This window comes from Quercus robur, chromosome 5 (assembly GCF_932294415.1).
Source record: "Quercus robur chromosome 5, dhQueRobu3.1, whole genome shotgun sequence".
In the NCBI taxonomy this organism is placed as follows: domain Eukaryota; kingdom Viridiplantae; phylum Streptophyta; class Magnoliopsida; order Fagales; family Fagaceae; genus Quercus; species Quercus robur.
In genome coordinates, this window is record NC_065538.1 from 8168625 (window position 1) to 8190268 (window position 21644).

The window sequence follows — 21644 nt, forward strand, 5'->3', positions numbered from 1 at the left end:
CTAGTGGTGCTTGGGCCTTGCGCGTGCCTCCCTTCCATGTGTGTCCAAAATCTGTCTGCTGGTCATTTGCCTGCCGTGGTCTGGAGGCTTGCCTACATAGTCTGTCGTCCGTTCCTTTTGACCTCTTATGTGAGCTGCTTTTTGATTTCTCGCTCCCTTGAGGAGTTGGGCCTTATTCGATACTGGGCCTTACATTTCTTTCGGCCCATTTCTTAATTACCCTCATTTCCTGCCATATTACTTTGTCATTCCTGCTGTAATGACTCAATCCTGCTGGACCTCTTTAGGCTAGCCGTTTACTCTTTCCCCTAGTGGCTTGGTATGACCATTGGTTTTCCTATTTATGGGCTCTTGTGTCCCTTTTGTCTTCCTCTTGGGCATCCTTGGCCCACTTGCTTTCTTTGGGCTTCCTTGGCCCTTTTACTAACTTTGCATTCTTATGAGCTTTTATTAACTTCATTGGGCTTCCCTAGCCCAATTACCTTATTCTCATCCTTGGGGTTCATGGGCCTGCCATTAACCTCTTACTTTCTTTGTTTGCATTACTTTGGGTCTGCGGTGGCCCTTTCTCACTTTTCTACATCACATAATGCCCATGGGTATGCTATTTCTCTCTTTCCGGGCTTCTTTAAGCCCACTTGCCTCTTCAAGGCCCACCTGTTTATTTCATGGGTCTGTGATCTATTATTCCTGTCGCTTGGGCCTAATGGTTTTGCCATCTGTTTGCCAATTCTTTGCTGCCCTTGTCGTTGGGCTTTCTTCTTTCTACTTGGATTCTCAAAAATGACCCTCAACACACTTCCAGAAGATTTTAAAAACATTTTGCTCTCAAATTTTCAACTTTTCACAAATTAGAAGTAAAAATCACCCGATTTAAAAACTTCTAAACACTTTTCTTTAAATTCAACTCAAATCAAGAAAATGTATTAAACATCACTTCATGAGTAATCAAAGATGGCCAAATTTGTCAACACATAATCATATGTACAAAATTTAGCTTGATTTTCATGTAGTGTGTGCAACTAGTATGTGTACAAAGTACAAAAAATGTGATATGTAGATAGTAATCAAACAAATTTTCTATATTATCAATTACAAAGGTTTGAAAGTGACTATTACTTAAAGAGTTACATTATATAACTCTCACATCTTCTAGAAAACACACTTGCAATCATGTAAAACCATTTTGGCTCTTTTGCTTTTTGCCTTTTTTTTTTCTTTTTCTTTTTGAGCACAGTCAAAGATATCATGCATAGGCATATATGAGATAGAAAAGAAAATACACTTGTTATATAATTTTTTTTATTCATCATATTTTTTAACACCTCGTTTTATCTTGCTGTATAAGTGCTACATCTTATCGATCATGACTTTTATGATTTGCACACAGGTGTTTGTGATTAGCGAGTAATAGTGGTGAGATGGTTATTTAAGCCTTTCTCTTAGGATTTTCTAGTCCTAATGATCAAAAGAATGTGACATCAAAATCAAGATCGTTTGTTCAAAGATTATAAAAAATTCACACAATTAAGCACTAAATAGCACAAACTAGTAAAGTGCAAAAAGTAGCTCATCAAAGCTAAGTAAGGTACATAGTTATGAAATGTAAATTTTATTGGCCAACCTTAATTACACACTCAATGGTGTACAATATAAAACCCTTTTTACTTTTTTTGGACTTTTATTTTTATTTAAAAAAAAAAAAACCTTAAAAACATCCTAAACAACCCTAGAATGAAATGTAGAAAATAAAATCCTAAGCAAAACATTTTGTCTAAAGAATCAAGAGATTAAGTACGAGGACCATGTCAAACAGACTTATTTATGATGAGTCTTTTGCATCCACACTTTCTTAGATGTAGACCTGAAGTTGGAGTTTCTAGACACATGAGATTGTTGATCTACTCCAGTATTGGCATAGAGGCTGAGAGCCTTTACCAATTCATGAATAAGTGTTATGGCATCTTGTGCTTTTGGCATAGACACTTTTATTTTAATTGCTTGCTTGATAGCATGCAACTTGAAAGTAGTTTGGGCAAGTGTGCCTAGCTCCACCACAGAAATGACAAAACCACTGAGGTTTGTGTTGTTTCTTACCTACAAGATGAGTAGGCTGCTTGGGTTTGGTGTCACTTAGATCTACTCTTATTCTCCTAGTGGCTAGGACTTCTTCTTTATGAATCCTAACTTTTGGTTCAAGCATAGATATAGGAGGAACAAACTTGGTGGGAGTCATCATAGAAGACAAACCATTCTCAACATAACCTAACTCAATCTTATTAGATGAAGATTTTTGAGCACTCAACATGTTATCAAGTTTAGAACTAGAAGTCCTATCAATTTGTTCTCTAGCAACATGCAATTTAGTTTCTAAACTTTTAACCTTTTCAATCCAAGACATGTTCTCAATCTTAATAGCATTGATGAGTTCATTAGCATCAAACAGTTTGACCAAAAGATTTTTGTTTTCATGTTCAAGAGTATCTTTTTCAAACCTAGGTCAACATTCATAGCATCTTTTGCTACAATCTTGCATAGCTTGTTGTAAGTCTCTTGCAAGTTAGCATTCTCAGAGAGTTCCCCATCAGAAGAGTTCTCATCAACAATTTCATATTCACCACTACAACAGTAGCAGTGAAAGCTATGAAATTTCATTCTTGATCACTTTCAGACTTGTGACCAAATTCTTCATCATCACTAAGAGTAACATCCATAGCTTTACCCTTTGACCTCAAGTATGTTGGACATTTAGACCTTACATGTCCATGCCCTTGACATCCAAAACATTGTTGGCCTAAAGATGTCACGCCCCAAACCCAAAAGGATCCAAAGTATGAGAAATATATTCCAAAGGTACCTATAGATTTTTTCCTTTTTAACAATTCAAATTGTAGGAGATCTTTCTTTTCCTTTCTTTTCCATAGGATAAGAATATATAACCATACTAAAATCTCTACATTACAAGTCAAAGTTCTATAAAACATTTACGAACAATAACTAAAAATCATGTGCCTCCACATAATACATGAATATATTACAAAACTCCTATTGGATTACAGAATTAATCATGGCCTCGTTGAACATAACAAGATTGAGTCACCAACCATTTACAGCACAAGTCTCCAAATTTAACATAGTACTCTAATCATCACCAAAGAAGTAAGCTCCATACTCAAGGTATAGCTAATTGATCTGAAAAATTTTTAGAGGGTGGGATGAGCTAAAACTCAATAAGTAACATAATTAATGGGGGTGGGGAAATGCAAGTTTCATGATGATGAACAGTTTATAAAGCATGTTTTAATTTGAGAAATTTCTAACTGAATACTGCAAGATCCTTTTCAATAATAATATGACAAGAATGATAAATAATGAACACAAAGTTTCTCAAAATAATACTATGTAACTATATACTATAATCTGTGAGCACTAACAATATAATTCTAAAGCCATAAAATCTAACATAAGATAATTTATCACAAATATACCACACAATCACATAGATCGGTTAGGGGATCTACCTATTCACAACTGACATGATATTGTCCTTTCTGGTATGCAGTCTCTTAGCCCTATGGGCAGCAGCCTCACCTATACCCTTAAGGTTTTGTCTCTTCCCCCATGGGTAACAAAGAGAACGCGTTAAATAGGACCTCTTTTGCATGTGGTCTTTTGGCCCCATGGGTAGCAGTCTCACCCACACACAATCAATGAACCTCTTCCCCCCATAGGCAACAGGGAAGAACGTGTCATCCAAAGTGAAAGGGCACTAACTTGAATTTGATTCTGTTGTCACAAAGATTATGAAAACTAGATCGAGTGATCATCGGGAAATCACACATGGCATAGGATTAAAACCACATAAAGCTCACAGGTTACATTTACTTTCAAATACATAGTTTATATCCAGTTAGTTTCAGAAAAACCTTAAACAATCAAAGCTTCCATAAAGTTTGTAAGATTTTCAACTTCATTCTTTGTCCAAAAAGATTTTCTATCAATTTCCCAAATAACAAGACAAGATGAGCAACTTTAAATTTTCTAGTAACCCATAAAATCCATGAATTCATTGTCAAAGATTAAATCGAAGATGCTCATATTTTCCACGCCAACAAAATATGCATTTCCCCAAATGCAATACCAAATATAATGCATTTTCATATATAATCATATATAGTAGGGTCACAATACAATATTTTTTAAGAAAACATAGTTCTATAATTAATTTTCCAAAATGTGTTTGACCCAAAAAAAACATCGTTTATGCAACATGGTTATTTTCCAAAAATCCCATTAAAAAGCTACTTACATTGCAACTTTCAAAAAGCCTAATTCTCTGAACTCCAAAGGAGATTAACTAGAACCTAAACAATATCAAACAAACCTATCACAATAAGCATAAAACTTGAAATTGTATCTAGCTACAAATTAGGAATTGCCAAATAAGCAATTGATTAGGCAATCCTAGTATTTAACCTCATCAATAATGGATTCCACTTCCAAAGTTTCTCAATAAATTAATTTACAAGGCATAGACTCCCATTATACTTATGAATCATTTAAGGTATTATCACTAATATCAAAACCTCAACAATTTATACGTAGTTACCATAAGATTTATGTAATATCAACAAGAGACCCATGACACCAAAATCATTATATTGTCCAAGACAAGCAATTTAGAAATTCAACTAACTCCAAATAATCAATAAAAATTATATTCACCATCTATTTCACATTAAAAAGCCCAAACCCCCAAATCTTCACTAGTTAGATAGCCACCATTGAAAAAACTATAAACCCACTCATCAAATAATTCCACCAATACAAAACTCATACATATAAACACATGAATATCACTTCCAAAGCTCACAAATCACATGGGTATCATTATCAAAGCTTAGATAAAAATAATCTCAAGCAAAAGTATAAAACGCACCAAAAATATTAGAAATTTTTACCTCAAATAAAATATGTGAATGTACGTTTTTAGACTCTTTAAAATACAACCAGATTAACCTAGTTAATTAGCCAAGTAATTACTTAGTCAAATTATCAAATCTAGGTTAACACAAATATATCATATCATTGTAAAGTGCAGAAAATAAAAAACACAATGATATGATAACCCAAAAAAACCAAACCTTTAAAAAACCTAGGGAGGATTTAACCTAGCTATCCTCAAGGTAAAACAAATTCACTATGAAAGAATCGAAGTTTACATAATAGCGACTTAGACCACTAACATCCTATTGATACCTCGAGTAGGAAACTTACTACCATGACTACGTGACAGCTCCGAGTCCACAGACTACTTCTTTCTTGGATTCATCGCAAGTACAAGCACTCCCACTTGTGTATTTTTAAGCTCTTGAAGCAGCAACTGAATTGATCACCAAGCTCTCAACATCAATCTTGAGTTTGGAAACCCTAAGTGAGTATGAAGGCAAAGACCTCTAGATCTCACAAGAGATTCACACACACAGCATATAGAGCAACCTCAAAACGTGGTTAGGGTTTTTCCTTTTATACTTAAGGCAAAACATAAAACCCTACACATCAAACGGGTTTGGGCTGAGTTGGAAAATTCTGCAAAAAAAAAAACAATCTACATGAGCTTTGATCAATCGAGTCTAATTTTCAATCGATCAAGCTAGACAGATTTACATAGTAAATCCTGCAGTACACTCGATTCCAACTTTACACTTAAACATACTTTGAGCAAGTCTAAAACAAGACTAAAAGTTTTGACCATGGTTTGCCAACATTACAAATTGAAGTTCTAATACATTTAAACCTAAAGTCTTAGAACCCAACAGTGAAGGTGCTTAGAAGTTCCTAAGGATTTTTAGGTGATCTTGTCGGAAAATTGATGGTAGTGATGATGGTATGGAGTGGCACCGGTGGGAGAGTGTGAGGGAGTGAGAAAAGTGTTTGAGAGAAAAAGAAAAAGAGGAAAAGAAAAGAGAAGTGACATGGCTGGCCAAGAGGGAGAGAGTGAGATATTTGTGAGATGTGTGGTAGGGATTAAGTGGGGTAGGTGGGAGCATGTGTGGCCTAAAAAATCTGAATTCCTTTATTTATTTATTTATTATTTTGTGACTGGGACATTACAAAAGAATTGTTAGAGGATTGAACAACCTTATCTTTAGATTTTTCTGAAGAATTATTTTTGGATTGTTCATTCTTCTTCACATTCTTAGGGTTAGCAACATTTCGATTTCTTGCCCTTCTATTATTGTTTTTCAAAAAGTTTCGAAAATATTTGGCAAGGTAAGCAATCTCTGTAGATGTCATCTCATCATCAAACACACCTTCATCAACATCATCTATAGATTTCAAGGCCATAGATTTGGACTTGTTAGTCTTAGGTAGGTCAGACTCATAAGATCGAAGGGATCCTACAAGTTCATCTACAAGAATAGTGTCCACATCCTTGCTCTGAGTTATGACAGTGACTTTAGGTCTAGGGTCTTCAGTCAAGGATCTTAAGATTTTCCTAACTATCTTAGGTTCCTCATAAACTTCACCCAAATTAAATGTAGAGCTTACTATGTCATTGAGTTTGGCATAAAACTCATCAAAAGTCTCATCTTCTGCCATTCAAATGCTTTCAAACCTAGAAGTCAAATATTGCAATTTATTAATTTTTATAGCTTTTGTTCATGCACGCACAGTTTGTAGGATATTCCAAATAGTGTGTGCTATCTCTACATTAGAAATCCTTTTGAATTATTCGATTGAAACAACATTGAATATTGCATTTAGAGCCTTACTATTAAAGCTAGCTACTTCTTTTTTATCATCAAACCTTTGAGCCACAGGAGTGGCAGGTCTTTCCCAACCAGTTTCCACAGACATCCAAACTCTCTCATCCAAAGATTTCAGGAAGGCTTTCATCCTCACCTTATAGTAGGCATAGTTATTCCCATCAAAGTAGGGAGGGATCACTAGTGAGTGACCACGTTCCATGATAGTTGGGGTCAAGGATTAACTCTAGGTAAAACTACCTAATCAATAGCTAACTTACTTTGATACCATTTGTTTGTTTATTTAGACCCCTGAACACTCAAATTTTTTAACCTAATTAATTAATAAAGTTGCTACTTAGGTTTATCATGCAGATCTAGCTTAAACACAACCAATCATATCACTAAAAGCGGAAAAGTAAAGAAGACAAGCGATGTGATGACCCAAGAAAACCAATGAAACCATCCAATTTTAAGGTAAAAACCTGGGGAGGATATAACCTAAACAATTCACGAGGCAACAAATTCACTAAATAGAATGGAAGTGTTTACAATAGATTTTTCCCTAAATCTAATGCTACCTCTTATAGTACTTACTCACATGACCACACGCAGCTCTGAATACACAAACTCTTTTATCTGAATTTGTTAAACACAAACATCCCCGTTTGTGACTTTGAGATCACACTCAAAACTTTAGTTCATTAGTAACAGTTGATCTTGTTTGCAGCAACTTATCTCCACTGATTCATGTAATGTCAATCAAATCTCTAGTAGATGCTTGTTGAGTTAGAAGGTTACAGAACCTCTTAGATCTCACAGGAGTAAATCACAAGACTTCACAAGCCTTCTGAAACGTGAATTAGGGTTTTCCTCTTGTACCTAGCAGTGTTGGACTCAAACCCAAAACATTTCGCAGCCTTATTTAAAATCTGTAGAAAATGAGTTTCGATTAGTCGAACCTTTCTCTCAATTAGTCGAGCCTTGTAGTTTTTGAATTCTTCTTTCTGCAACTTGACTATTTTTAAATCTTGACTTGAATCCACTTGATCAATGTCTAAAGCTGTTCTAAGACTTAAGAATTAAATATCTTATACTAGACATGTTTTTGTACTTGGTTTGCCAACATACATAAAATTAGATCCTAAACATTTATTCTTAAACATTTAGAACCTAACAATGCACATACATGTGCATCTGTTACCTATTTGTGTGGAGTTCTACCCAGTAGGAGGGAGGTGATGGTGCAGGAAGATTTTTATAACTCAACTTCAAAGATTGCAGCTCCAATATTTATAATTTCTTAATTATGTCTCAATTATGACTTCAAAAGAGATAAAATTGTTTGGCACTTCGATATATAAGGCACAATTTCAACATGTAATTCAATTATGTCCTTCACCTGCTCAATACGTTCCCGAATAATATTACTAATTTCATCCGCTCGAATGGTTATCATGAGTATTTCTTAATTTTTTTTTGGAAAAAAAAATAATAATGCTTATAGTAGATAGTAGAAGGACTAATCGATTATTTCTGTCAGCGTACATCCCGACAACTTCAGGAGAAAAAGAGGCATTGACCTCTGTTTGGCATATTTTCAGGTGGAGGTACACCATTCTCATTTAATTGAGGAAATATTTGATGTCATCAGCTAAAAAAAAAAGTGTTGAGTTATAGATTGACCCCGGTTAATTAATTAAATTACCGAAGTTGATTAATTATTCAAATTACATGCAAATATCGTGGAGGCACAATCAAATTATCAAACTAAATTAGATGCAGTGAAAATTAAATTTCACATGGCAATTTGATCATGATTGGGAAAATCTTTGCAGACAAAAACCCATCCGGTGAATTTTAGGTCACCACTTTCGAATAATCAACTAATCAAGAAACATGAAGTTACAAGTATAAGGAATCTTACCCAACTTGCCTATTTCAAAATACCAACATACAGTTGAACCTACTGACCTATACTAGTATCAGCTCCAATAACCAATTTGACTTATTCTTGTAGAGACTTCTCATTGCGTGAATCCCAATACGTGACTAACAACATAGTAACTTGATTTTTGTTGTTTGATGTAGAGTTCTTCAAACCACATTTGTAGATTTGGAAGCAGCTTTGTACATAACCCTAATGCGCACAAGAAGTCGCAGCAACTCCTGTAAAGTGTGTATCTCAATATGAGTCTCTCTAGGTTTCTATATATCAATGATGATGGAAGTAAAATACATCTTTTATTTGCTCTAGAAACCTAGTGCATGAAACCCTTGAAAAGCCTTGTCATCATAGGCTGTAAACAAGTTTGGAATTTCAAAATCCGCGCATGAATCCTAATAGTTTGAGATGTATCGAGGTATCTATCAAGGTTCATTTAATTTCAATAGATTGAGATACGTGTTGAGATCTTCTGTCGTTTTAGTTTTTCTTGCATTGATTTTTTTTAGTATTCTTCTTGTCTTTAATAATACCACTTGTAAAAGTACTTCATGATATTCCTGAACACACTAGAACTAAGATCAAATTACAAGTAAAGTGCGTTTTGTCAAATGATATGCTAATTACATAAAAATATGACCCTAACAAAAAGGATGTATACTAAATTTCTGATTTTTGTGCTTGGTTCATTAGGTGGGTATCGCAGCAGTCAGAATTCTAGTGACTAGAATTCAACAAAGGAACAAGTTGACTTAAGATTGCATATTAGCTTCTTTGATGATTTCTCTTGATTTAGCTTGGTGCTCTCTATCAAATGGCAATTAACTCTTTTAAGTCTAAATTATTTAGGTGTTTTGGATGACACATGCTCTGTGTGAGGCTTGTGAGCAACCACTTTTACATTTACCTTTCCTAAACTATGAGAATGTACACTTTACCCCCTTAAATCATATCTATTTTACATTTATCGTATTAGACTATGAGAATCCACACTTACATCCCTAAACTATTACCCATGGGATAGAGTGCAAAGTATTACATAAATAATAGTTTAGGGGGATAAGTGTGCACTCTTATAGTTTAACGGGAAAGTGTTATGCGGGTAATAGTGTAGGGGAGCAAGTATAAATTGAAGTATAATATTAGATGGGATAAAGTGTAATTTCCCTAAATATCCTTCGGTATCTTACTATCGTATATCAAATTTTTTCCAAATATATGAGTACCCATCTATCAAAATGAATATCTTCCTCTGTAAGATGTTTTGCAGCCACCTGGGCATCATGTTCAAATTGCTGTCGTATAGTACTGGATTTTGGTTATAGAGTGATGTAGCCTTCTTCATACACCTAAATATCATTTTTTTTTTCTTTGTGCAGAAAACTTGGTTGGGAATCAATATTTGTAGAGAGTCATTTAAGTGAACTATTGAGAGGGGAAGTCTTTCTGGCCTTGGCTACTTTGACCATGATAAAACTCACAAAGAAGCAATCTAGCGCTTTCAGTGCATTACTGAATGATAGAATACTCCTCCCCTGTCAGTTGACATTAGAAAAGTAATAGTTTTACCTGTATATCTGAATCACTTCCGCATTCCGAGGGGCGTTTTTAAGGTTGATATACAGATGTTCTATATGCTTTGCATGTTGCTTACATTGCTGTAATTCTGAACACTAGCACCTCAAATAGGAAAGGGTTTGAGTCCCTACTGAATCTCTATAGATAAGCAGATATAATGCAAGAGAAGGAACCATCTTTATGTAAGAATTAGTAATATTTGAACTAATATCCCGTGTCTCTTTTGTGGTTGAATGCTACTTAGATTTAATGCCATTCCTTTGATCCTTATACAGGTTGTATTGCATAATGTCCAGACCCAAATATAGTTCTCAAGTTCCTAAATTTTATGTTGTCTAATAAGGTATTTGCATTGCATATCAAATTATGGTTTCTAACAGCCTCATCTTCCTTGCCTATCTAAACGTTTCCTTTTCTCAATATATCCTTTTAGGTTCGAGATCAAGATCTTATTTATGTTGCTTTCCAAAATAAGCTCTAGGGCCTTGGAAATGTTAGAAGGTATGCATTTCATTGTGAACATCTTCATTATGAGTTTTACTTTTGACTATTACTATCATATTAGTAATAAGAAAATAATTTGGAGCATCTTCAGATATGGATATACTCAGGAAACTATTATGATTGGGTGTTAGGAAGAAACTATTAACTTTGAATGTCATCTATCAATGATGAAAGTTTCTTCTTGAATTTTTCAATTGTGGAGGCTTAATTTCCTTTTTTGGTGATGAATGCAGGAGAATTGGGGTACGATATTTAGCAAATATAGTGTGATTCTACTCCACCATTCCAGTATCAACATTCTCATTCTAGTAAGCAATGTTACATGTGATGCATATGTGGTATGCTATGATTCATCGGTTGAGTGTTTCAGTAGAAACTCCATGCAACTTGATATGTCACAACTGTTATGTACTGATAAATAAAGTTAGGCCTCATAAATAGTAATTTAGATACATAGCAGTTGGCCTCATAAATAGTACTTTAGATACATAGCAGTTGGGCATATCGAGCTTAGGGGACAGCCACCTTGTTGCGTACCGTCCACCTATACACTTGATCAGTATGGCATGGACCAAATTTGCTGTCAGTTTTTTGAGAAAATTGTTTTATAATAACTTTACAGGGTGATTCCAACATAGCAAGCAAACTAAGATGATTTTTTGTGAATATTTCACTACTCAAGGGCATGTTCCTTAATAATGGAATGACCAATTCATAAGTTGGATTGTATTAGTATAATAAAATTCATCATAGGCAACGAAATCACCCTCAAATTATTACTTATGTTATGCCCAAGAAACTTATATTTTGGAATTGGCTTTGTTCAGTCCGTTGATTTTTGATAGCTTTTGCACATTTAGCATGACAAGTGAATTAGGCTGTTGAATTTTGACAGTAGTCCTCAATTGAACAATGAAATTGAGTACTTACCGCCAAACCAATGTTTGTGTGAATATTTGAACACATTTATATAAGATCATGAATCTCTTTTACTTAATATAAAGCAATCATAGCACGGAAGATTAAAATATTTGGCAAAGCTATCCATTTGTGATCCTAAGAACAGATTACTCACTCCTTGAATTTTGTCATTGATAGCCTTCACTATTATTTCAAAACCATAATGTGATAACTATGTTAAGACCGATACATACATTACTGGTTCCTTGATTCCTTCTCAATATTGATACCAAAGCAACATTATTTCTGCATTACTACTTTCTGTATCATGTCAACTAAGACACACATACATGCAGAAGGACACAGAAAGATAGCTAAAGTTCAAATGGAAAACAATAGAGTTCAAAAAAACCCCCTACTTCTGCTTATCTTGGACACGCCCCTTCTCTTTCTTGCGCTCGGTTCTCAGCCTAGCTCGATTAGACCTCCCTCTCCTTTGCTTCTCCAAATCAGCATTAAAATTTTCAATGAAGCGTTCAGCCTTGGCGTCAACATCAGAGCTGAAATATAACTTTGTAATTGGTGAATCACCACTCGAACTACTATTACTTCTCAGAATAGCCACGTCTCCCAGCATCTTCCACTTCCACTGAGAAATTTTGAAAGGTGGTATTGGTGGTGGTAGATTAAACGGTGATGAGTTGCTAGTGCTACTTGAGCTCATTTTCTCATACTCACTACTGAAACTGCTGCTATTAACTGGCGACACAGGTTTCTGGGCAGTAGCTTGTTGTGGCGATGGTGAAGATATTGGACTACCTAAGCTCACGTTGTAAAACCTTCTATTGGATCTGTTTGCCTTATTGGGCAACGGAGGTTTTAGAGTCGATGGCGTTTGAGGGTTTCGAATGGTATCCAAATTTTTTACTCTTTTTTGTATTTTCTTCTTTTTCTCTTTGTTGCCATCACTTTCTTGGTCTCCTTGTTGGATCACTGGCAGCTGAGGAGGTGGTGATGAGTGTGGAAGTTGAAGATTCCTGACTCGTGAAATCATTCTTCTAGGCTTCTTTATTGTAGGTTTATATATGAGCTGCAAGTTATCTTCTTCTCTTTCTTCTTGAAGCCGATATAAGATCGGAACCCAATAATTGCTAGCCTGGAGTTCATTATAGCATGACTTTGTGTTTTCATTATTATTGTCGTCGTCTCCGCTGAGGGAAGCACAGTACACGAGAAAAACAGTAACCACTGCAATGAAGATTTCCATGCGTTTCTTCAGGAGAAGTGTCCAAAACATTTGTGAGATGTAAGAGAAAATCCAAGGGATTCCTATGTAGGCCGAGAACATGGCTACGACTAACAAAGATAGATAAACAGAAGCTTTTTGGCTGGGAGGCGACGAGTGGCTGTGACGGTGGACGGTGGTTTGCTGAAATGGCGGGGCCATGTGGTGTGAACTTTTTGGAATTCTTAGTGGGTAAGTACTGGGTTTATTGCACAAGAAATGTTAAGCATATAACGCAAAAAAGTTTTAAGGGATAGATTGTAGGATGGATTGTCCTCGATTTCTATTAGTGTATAAAAAAAGTGTAATTTTAATAATGAGTTCAAGTTATAATTGAGAACCGCTTTTATTATAAAGATGTTGTGACAGTCATAGTGCTCCTCCCTCTCAAGCAATAGAAAGGTGCCGGGTTTTCACAAAAAAAAACATAATTAAAGGCTGCGCGTAGAAAAAATTCATAGGTTATGGTTCATAATTAGCTACGTTGACAATTTCTTCCTGGATTGTAGAAGAATGTTTTTTTTTTTCCCCCCTCTCCTTTGTTAGTTGGTCCAGCTGCATGGGGTAATTCTTGCATGTTCCGGGAGCAATGCTCTCCTCTCTTACATAAGAGATGAGTCCTCCCACTCTTCATGTAAGAGGAGGGAGTATTACTCCCAAAACACCTAAGACTTTTTCTAGTTGCATGAGCTGTAGTCAGAGATAATGCCAGGCCCATAGCTTACCTATGTCTGACAGGTTTTTTTTTTTTTTTTTTTTTTGTCAATAAAACATAAGTGTTACTCAGCGTCCCAGCCCAAAAAGTTATTTCAACTTATGACGTTTCTTTTATTTATTTATTTTAAAGGAAAAATTAATAAATATAATATTTATCTCAAACTTTTTTTTTTTTTTTCCTTGATAAGGATGTTTATCTCAAACTGATCTCACGGGCATGCACTTTTTACAAGTCAACCTAAGGTCCTTAACATGGAGGAAAAAAGGCAGTTTCCACCAAATTCGAAAATTTTGCTAAAAATGTATTTGATCAAAAAAGTCATTTGCGTTGAGTGTGTAATACAAAAAGTATATATAAAACGTTATCGTGCACTGATTTGTTTTTTGTTTTATATATATATATATATATATATTTTTTTTTTGATAGTAAACGGCAGAATATTAAACAAAGAAATAATAAGATTATACAAAAGCAAGGCAGCAAAGAACAACCATACTAAATCTGAAAAAGCTACATAGCTTTCTCACCACCAAACAAAAACAACAACTGTAATCAAAGTTACATCAAAAAATGCCCAAGAAAAAACAAGGCTATTTTACTAAAACTCAAGACAAAACTCCATAATTAGCTTCCAAGTATTCTAAAGCATGGGCAACAGCAGACCTGGCTAAAACAGTGGGATCCGAATGTGGAGTACCATAGTGAGCCTCGTTCCGCTTATTCCAAATCATCCAATTGGTTGTGAAAAATATTGCAATCTCTAGGTCATTTTTTCTTTGCATTATTTGATCTGCCACATCCACAAATGAGAGATTTGTGCAATGAGTCATGATTTCCCTCAAGCATGTGGACTTCCAAACCATATCAGAATATGTACAGCTTAGAAGGACATGGTTTGTTGACTCCACCCCATCCTCACAACAATCACATCCAACATCAAACAAAATTTTCCTTCTAGCTAGATTAGCTTTAGTAGGCAATATATCTCTACACGCTCTCCAAATGAAAGTTTTGATTTTGTTACATACCTTGGCCGCCCAAATCCCTTTCCAAACTTTATTGCTCTGTGAGTGATTGGATGATTGGCCATGAGAAGATCTCAAATGTTGCGTTTGGATCATCTTATATGCACTTTTTACCGAATATTCACCTGTGCTTGTGTATGCCCAAATTTGGATGTCTTGCACCACTCTATTACTCAAAGGGATGGATTTAATAACCTCAGCTTCATGTGGGAGGAATACATGATCAATCATGGATACTCGCCACGATCTTGTAGTTGGATCAATGAGGTTATCCACTGTGGCCATTGTTGACATTGAGGAGCACGAAGTTACCACCTTGAATGATGGTGGGGTTGGAAGCCATCGGTCTTGCAAATTCGAATTTTATTTCCGGTTCCTACCCGCCATCTCAATCCACTGTCCAATACAGATCTGGCTGCCACTATACTTGTCCATGCAAAACTCCTTGAATTTGGTGATGGGGCATCTAAGAAAGATGAATTGGGAAAGTACTTTGATTTGTAGACCCGATAGAACAAGGAGTGTGTATTTTTCAGAAGCCTCCACCCTTGTTTAGCTAACATGGCTAGGTTGAAAGAATGAAGATCCCGAAACCCAATTCCTCCCATTGACTTAGGCATACAAAGTTTAGACTAACTCAACCAGTGCACTTTCCTTTCTTGCATCTTTTGAACCCACCAAAATCTACTCATCATCCCTTCAAGATCTTTAAGCAAGCCTTTTGGTAGCAAAAAGCATCCCATGGCATATATGGGGATAGCTTGTGCCACGGCTTTAATCAAAATTTCTCTTCCAGCTTGAGACATCATCTTTTCCTTCCATCCCTTTAGTTTACTCCAAATTCTTTCAATGATTCGAGCAAAAGTTGCTTTTTTTGTTGCGCCCCACTATACTAGGCAGCCCTAAATACTTCTCATATTCTGGGACTGTTTTTGCACCCAATGCCTGTTTAATTAATTCTTGAGTTTCTATTATAGTATTGTTGCTAAAGAAAAGAGAAGTTTTATCAGTATTAATCTTTTGTCCTGAAGCAGCCTCATATAGATTAAGCAAAGAACTGACTTGTTGGCACTCCTTTACTAATGCACGTACGACAAAATAATAAGCTGTTGTCAACAAATAGGAGATGAGAAATACAAAGACCACCTCTACTAGCTGCCACTCCTCTTATAATTCCATCTGATTCTGCCTTTCAAAGCAAAGCGATAAGCTCCTTAGCACAAAACAAAAAGAGATAAGGTGACAGAGGGTCACCTTGTTTCAATCCTTTAGAAGGTAAGATATAACCTATAGGATTGCCATTAACTATAACAGAAAAATGAGCAGTTGTTATGCATGCCATTATCAATTGCACCCATTTTGCATAAAACCCCATTTTCTCCATCACCCTTTTTAAATAACCCTATTCAACTTGGTCATAAGCTTTGCTCATGTTCAATTTAATAGCTACCTGACCCATCTCTCCCCACCTTTTCTTTTTCATGCTATGCAAAGTTTCATATGCAACTAAAATGTTGTCTGTAATTATTTTTCATGGGACAAAAGCACTCTACGTATCAGAAATTAAATTTGGGAGGATGAGCTTCAGTCGATCTAACATTTTAGATATGATTTTGTATAGCACATTACATAGGCTAATGGGGCGAGATTGTGTGATTAATTCCGGGTCTTTGGTTTTGGGAATTAGTGCTATATGGGTATTATTTATATTTCGAAGAATAATTCCAGAGTTTAGACATAATAGCACAACATTAGTTACATCAGCACACACAAAATGCCAAAACTTTTGAAAAAAGAAAGCAGTCATACCATTAGGGCCTGGAGCTTTTGAAGGATGCATATGAAATAAGGCGAATCGAACCTCTTCTAGATGAAATTCTCTCACCAGCCAATCATTCATCTCCTCTGTAACTACTCTAGGAATAAGGGCCACCACTTCTTCAATGGCATTCATATTTGAAGATTGGAATAGAGTTGAGAAATGTTGAATTATCACCCTTTCTATATTGCTTTATTGCTCTATCACCGTACCGTCCATCTCCTTTAGTGAGAAAATTGAGTTTTTTTTCCTCCCTGCAGATGCCTTCACATGAAAAAATTTTGTTACAATCACCTTCACGCAACCAGCTGATACGGGATCTTTGTTTCCAATAAATTTCTTCTTTCTCAATTAAAATATTAATTTCATGCCTAAGAGCTTCAGATTCAGCCCACGATGAATCCCTATTGCTTTGCTCTAGCACTTGCAACCTATTTCTCTTTTCCTCAATCTTTTTGCGTAAGGAATATAGTGAATTTTTACTCCAGGCTAACAATCGCTTCCTACATTCTTTTATTTTGTTACTAACCTGGAACATAGGACTTCCATTGAAGGAAACAGACTAAGCATTTGCAATTGTATCCTCACAGCCTTCATCTTTCACCCATGCTTCCTCAAAATGAAAGCGTTTTTTATTCATCCCAATTTGAAATTGCGATTGCCTTCTTAATCGCACCACAATGGCCATGTGATCAGAATTTGCAAAGCGTAAATGATGAACTTCAAAGTGAGGAAAAAGATCACACCATTCTTGGTTAGCTACCCCATGGTCTAGTCTAACATATACCCGATCCTGTTCATCTCTTCGATTGCACCATGTGAACCGAGCACTTTTAAAACCCAAGTCCCATAATCTGCAATCATCAAGCACTTCTCGAAAATTCGCCATTTGCCACTCACTTCTTGGTTCCCCTCCTTGCTTTTCATTGAAAATTCGCCATTTTCCACTCACTTCTTGGTTCCCCTCCTTGCTTTTCATTCAATGAAAGTATCTCATTGACGTCTCCTATGCATATCCATGGCAATGTGACTAGTATGTTAATTTATGATTTCATGGAAAATGTTTTTTTATTTTTATTTTATTGGTTTGTGATTTTCAGCAAGCTTCTTGATGATAAAATACAAAAATGCATCGATTATAACGCAAAAAAGTTTTAAGGGATAGATTGTAGGATGGATTGTCCTTGATTTCTATTAGTGTATAAAAAAGTGTAATTTTAATAATGACAAAGTTTTAAGGGATAGATTGTAGGATGGATTGTCCTCGATTTCTATTAGTGTATAAAAAAGTGTAATTTTAATAATGACTTCAAGTTATAATTGATAACCTCTTTTATTATAAAGATGTTGTGACAGTCATAGTGCTCCTCCCTCTCAAGCAATAGAAAGGCGCCGGGTTTACACCCAAAAAAAAAAAAAAAAAAACATAATTAAAGGCTGCGCGTAGAAAAAATTCATAGGTTATGGTTAATAATTAGCCACATTGACAATTTCTTCCTGGATTGTAGAAGAATGTATTTTTTTTTTTTTTCCTCGTTTTGTTTTGTTTTGGATTTGGACGGTGGACTAGATTTTTTTTTTCCCCTCTCTTTTGTTAGTTGGTCCAGCTACATGGGGTAATTCTTGCATGTTCCAGGAGCAATGCTCTCCTCTCTCACATAAGAGATGAGTCCTCCCACTCTTCATGTGAGAGGAGGGAGTATTACTCCCGAAACACCTAAGTTTTTTTCTAGTTACATGGGCTGTAGTCAGAGATAATGCCAGGCCCATAGCTTACCTATGTCTAACAGGGTTTTTTTTTTTTTTTTTTTTTTTTTTTTTTTTTTTTTTTTTTCAATAAAACATAAGTGTTACTTAGTGTCCTAGCACAAAAAAGTTATTTCAACTTATGGCGTTTCTTTTATTTATTTACTTATTTACTTCTCTTGTATGTGGATGATATGATCATAATTGGTGATGACCTCAATGGTATTCAAGAATTCAAGAATTTTCTCAGTCAGCAGTTTGAGATGAAAGATCTTGGACATCTTAGCTACTTTTTGGGTCTTGAAATCACTCATTTTACAGATGAACTTTATATTACTCAAGTCAAGTATGCTTCTGAACTCTTGTCTCTAGCTAGACTCACTGATAGCAAGACTGTTGACACTCCAGTTGAGTTTAATGCGCATTTGACTCTCTCAGGAGGGAAACCATTGTCTAATCCCTCTCTTTATAGACGTTTGGTTGGCAGCCTAGTTTATCTCACTGTCACTCGTTTAAACATTTCCTATGCTGTTCAATAGGTGAGCCAATATCTTTCTGCTCCATGATCGACTTACTATGCTGCTATTCTACGCATTTTTCGATACCTAAAGGGCACTCTATTCCATGATCTTTTCTATTCTGCTCAGTCTCCTCTTATTCTCCGTGCATTTTCTGATGCTGATTAGGCAGGAGATCCCACTTATCGCAGGTCCACCACTGGTTATTGCTTTCTTCTTGGTTCTTCTCTGATTTCTTAGCGAAGCAAGAAACAAACTCATGTGGCCCGTTCCAGTACTGAAGCAGAATATTGTGCCCTTGTTGATACTACATCTAAGCTCCTTTGGCTACAATGGCTTCTCAAAGACTTAGGTGCGTCTACATCCTCTGCTACTCCTCTTTATTGTGACAACCAGAGTGCCATTCATATTGCTCACAATGATGTCTTCCATGAACGGACTAAACACATCGAGATCGATTGCCATTTTATCCATTATCATCTTGTCCATGGTGCTCTCAAGCTGATCTCAGTCTCCTCTAAAGATCAACTTGCAGATATCTTCACCAAGTCACATCCTAAGGGACGTCTTCGTACTTTGGTTGACAACCTCAAGTTGGTCTCACATCCACCTTGAGTTTGAGGAGGGCTGTTAACGTGTATAATGTTGTGGGCTTTAGGCCCAACTAGATTACTTGTATAACATACATTCTTATACTACACTCTTACTTGTACTGCACTTATATGCCTCATATATATAAAGGCACCCGTGTACATTTTTTCACTGAGAAATACAATACTATTGCATTCAGTATTTCTAATAGAGTTTATGCCATGATTACAAGAATACCTTTATGGTAATATAAAATAACATGCTAATAGCTGGAAGTAACTCCAACAACTTCATCTAGGTACTTCTCAACTCCTTACCCACTTCCAAAACTTGATATGGTTGCTGTCCCTGAATTTTCTGATGCGGCTATGGAGAATTGTGGTTTGATAACATCCCTGAAAATGTGCTACTTTACTATGATTTGCTTTCTTCAGCAGACAGGAAGCAGTTTGTAAGTTACATATCTAACAGAATTTTCATTTCATTTTTCTCTTTTGCATTATGATGCTCCCAAAAAATAATCAATCTACTTTGAGACCTAGCAGCTCCTGCTTGTCATGAAATGGAATTTCAAGACACTTCTTGTTTTACTTTTTCTACATTCCCTTTTCATAATTCAAAACAAGTAATAGGGAAGTGTAGTATTCTTTTTTATTTCCCCAAAAAGCCTTATTATAGAATAACTGACAACTATTGATAATTACTTGATGCAGTCAATTCATTAAATGGTTTATTATATAGTGCTATTAATAACAAAAATCTGGAAGCAAATAACAGATCAATTTTAGTGGAGATCATAATTACTTTGAAATAAGTATTCTTCTATCCTAAATAGTTGTATAATTGTTTTAATCATATTCTGGTTGTGTCAGCTCACATTTGCTGTATCACATGAAGTAGCCCATCAATGGTTTGGCAATCTAGTAACAATGGAATGGTGGAATCATTTATGGCTTAATGAAGGAGTTGCAACATGGGTAAAATTGAGTCATCTTACATTACTGCTTCCACTTGCTGGATATTTCAATACATTCATTTCTTTTTAAATCTCTATTTGATCTTAAATTTCCAGATAAGTATGGCCACTGACATCATGTTTCCTGAGTGGAAAATATGGACTCAATTTCTTCTAAAGACAAATAATGGCCTGCGCGTATGGATGCATTGGAACAATCGCATCTTATTGAGGTAAGGAAGTGAATGCTTGTGTTACAAGTTGCAAATAGCACATCACTTATGCATGTTATATTATTCATCTTGTTAGTGATTCAAGTGATAAAATCAACAATCTTTTTAATTGGCAAACTACTTCCTAAAATGGCATGTTTTTCGGGATTTCAAGGACCGCAATGAACATCATCAAAGTAAATGTATTGACACAAAGTCAACTTAGTGTGTGTGTGTGTGTGTTCACATGCATGTGCATCTGTTATCAGAGTGTGTGGAGCACTGCATAGTAGGAGGGTGGTGACAGTGCAGGGAAAGATCCCATAATCCAACTCCAAAGATTGAACACTGGCCATCACATGATATTTGGCATATTTGCAGGTGGAGGTACACCACGCTCGTTCAATAGAGGAAATATTTGATTCTATCAGCTACAAAAAGGGATCTGCTATTATTCAAACTAGTATTTAACCCGCGCAATGCGCGGGATCATTTGAAATCTCATAAGTAGCAGAGAAATTTGTGTAATAAAATAATTTTTTAAAGAAAAAAATTATTGTAAAGTGTGTATGATACGTTAGTTATCAATTTGTTTGTTTAATTAATCCAACCAAAACACTCAAAACTAACTCAAATTTCTTAGTTCATATACAAATCAAAGGAAAAAAGAAAAAGAAAAAGAAAAAAACAATTATATGATTGAAGCATTTGGAGCAGTATTCTTTTATGACCAGTGCTTCCATCTTCAGTAGATAACCAAATCTACTTAGCTCATAACCAAATCAAAGAGAAATTTTTTTTTGTAACATTCTATTTCAATTGAAGTAAATGCTACTTGTGGAGGTAATAGACTCCCATGAGATTCTAAAATTAAAGCTACTATCTTTGAAGTTGAAACTTCTTTCAGGTTTTCATTGAATTAACATGTTTCTGATTTGTTCTTAAATCAATCTTGAAGTTTGAGTTGCACTTCTCTCACAACAAAATATGGTTTTTTCACAAAAGTTTTAAGTATTCTAAGGACAGAGTTTCATGGCATCATGCAATTTTTTTTTTTTTTTACTTTGTCCATGATCCTATATATTTTGAAAGCAAATGT

General features: G+C 35.4%; 1 protein-coding gene and 1 long non-coding RNA gene across 5 annotated transcripts in view; both read left to right on the forward strand.

Annotated features, from left to right (window-relative positions):
• LOC126725013 (aminopeptidase M1-like) overlaps positions 1-21644 on the forward strand; it is a 104223-nt gene that overhangs the window by 46267 nt on the left and 36312 nt on the right. The window lies entirely within an intron of this gene.
• On the forward strand, positions 19636-20987 carry LOC126725021 (uncharacterized). Of its 2 annotated transcripts, XR_007655254.1 has the most exons (4): positions 19636-19829; positions 20251-20355; positions 20451-20566; positions 20927-20987. It is a non-coding gene; the product is annotated as an uncharacterized LOC126725021 (long non-coding RNA). The 2 variants fall into 2 exon arrangements; XR_007655253.1 differs by lacking the exon at positions 20927-20987 and having other exon boundaries at positions 20451-20919.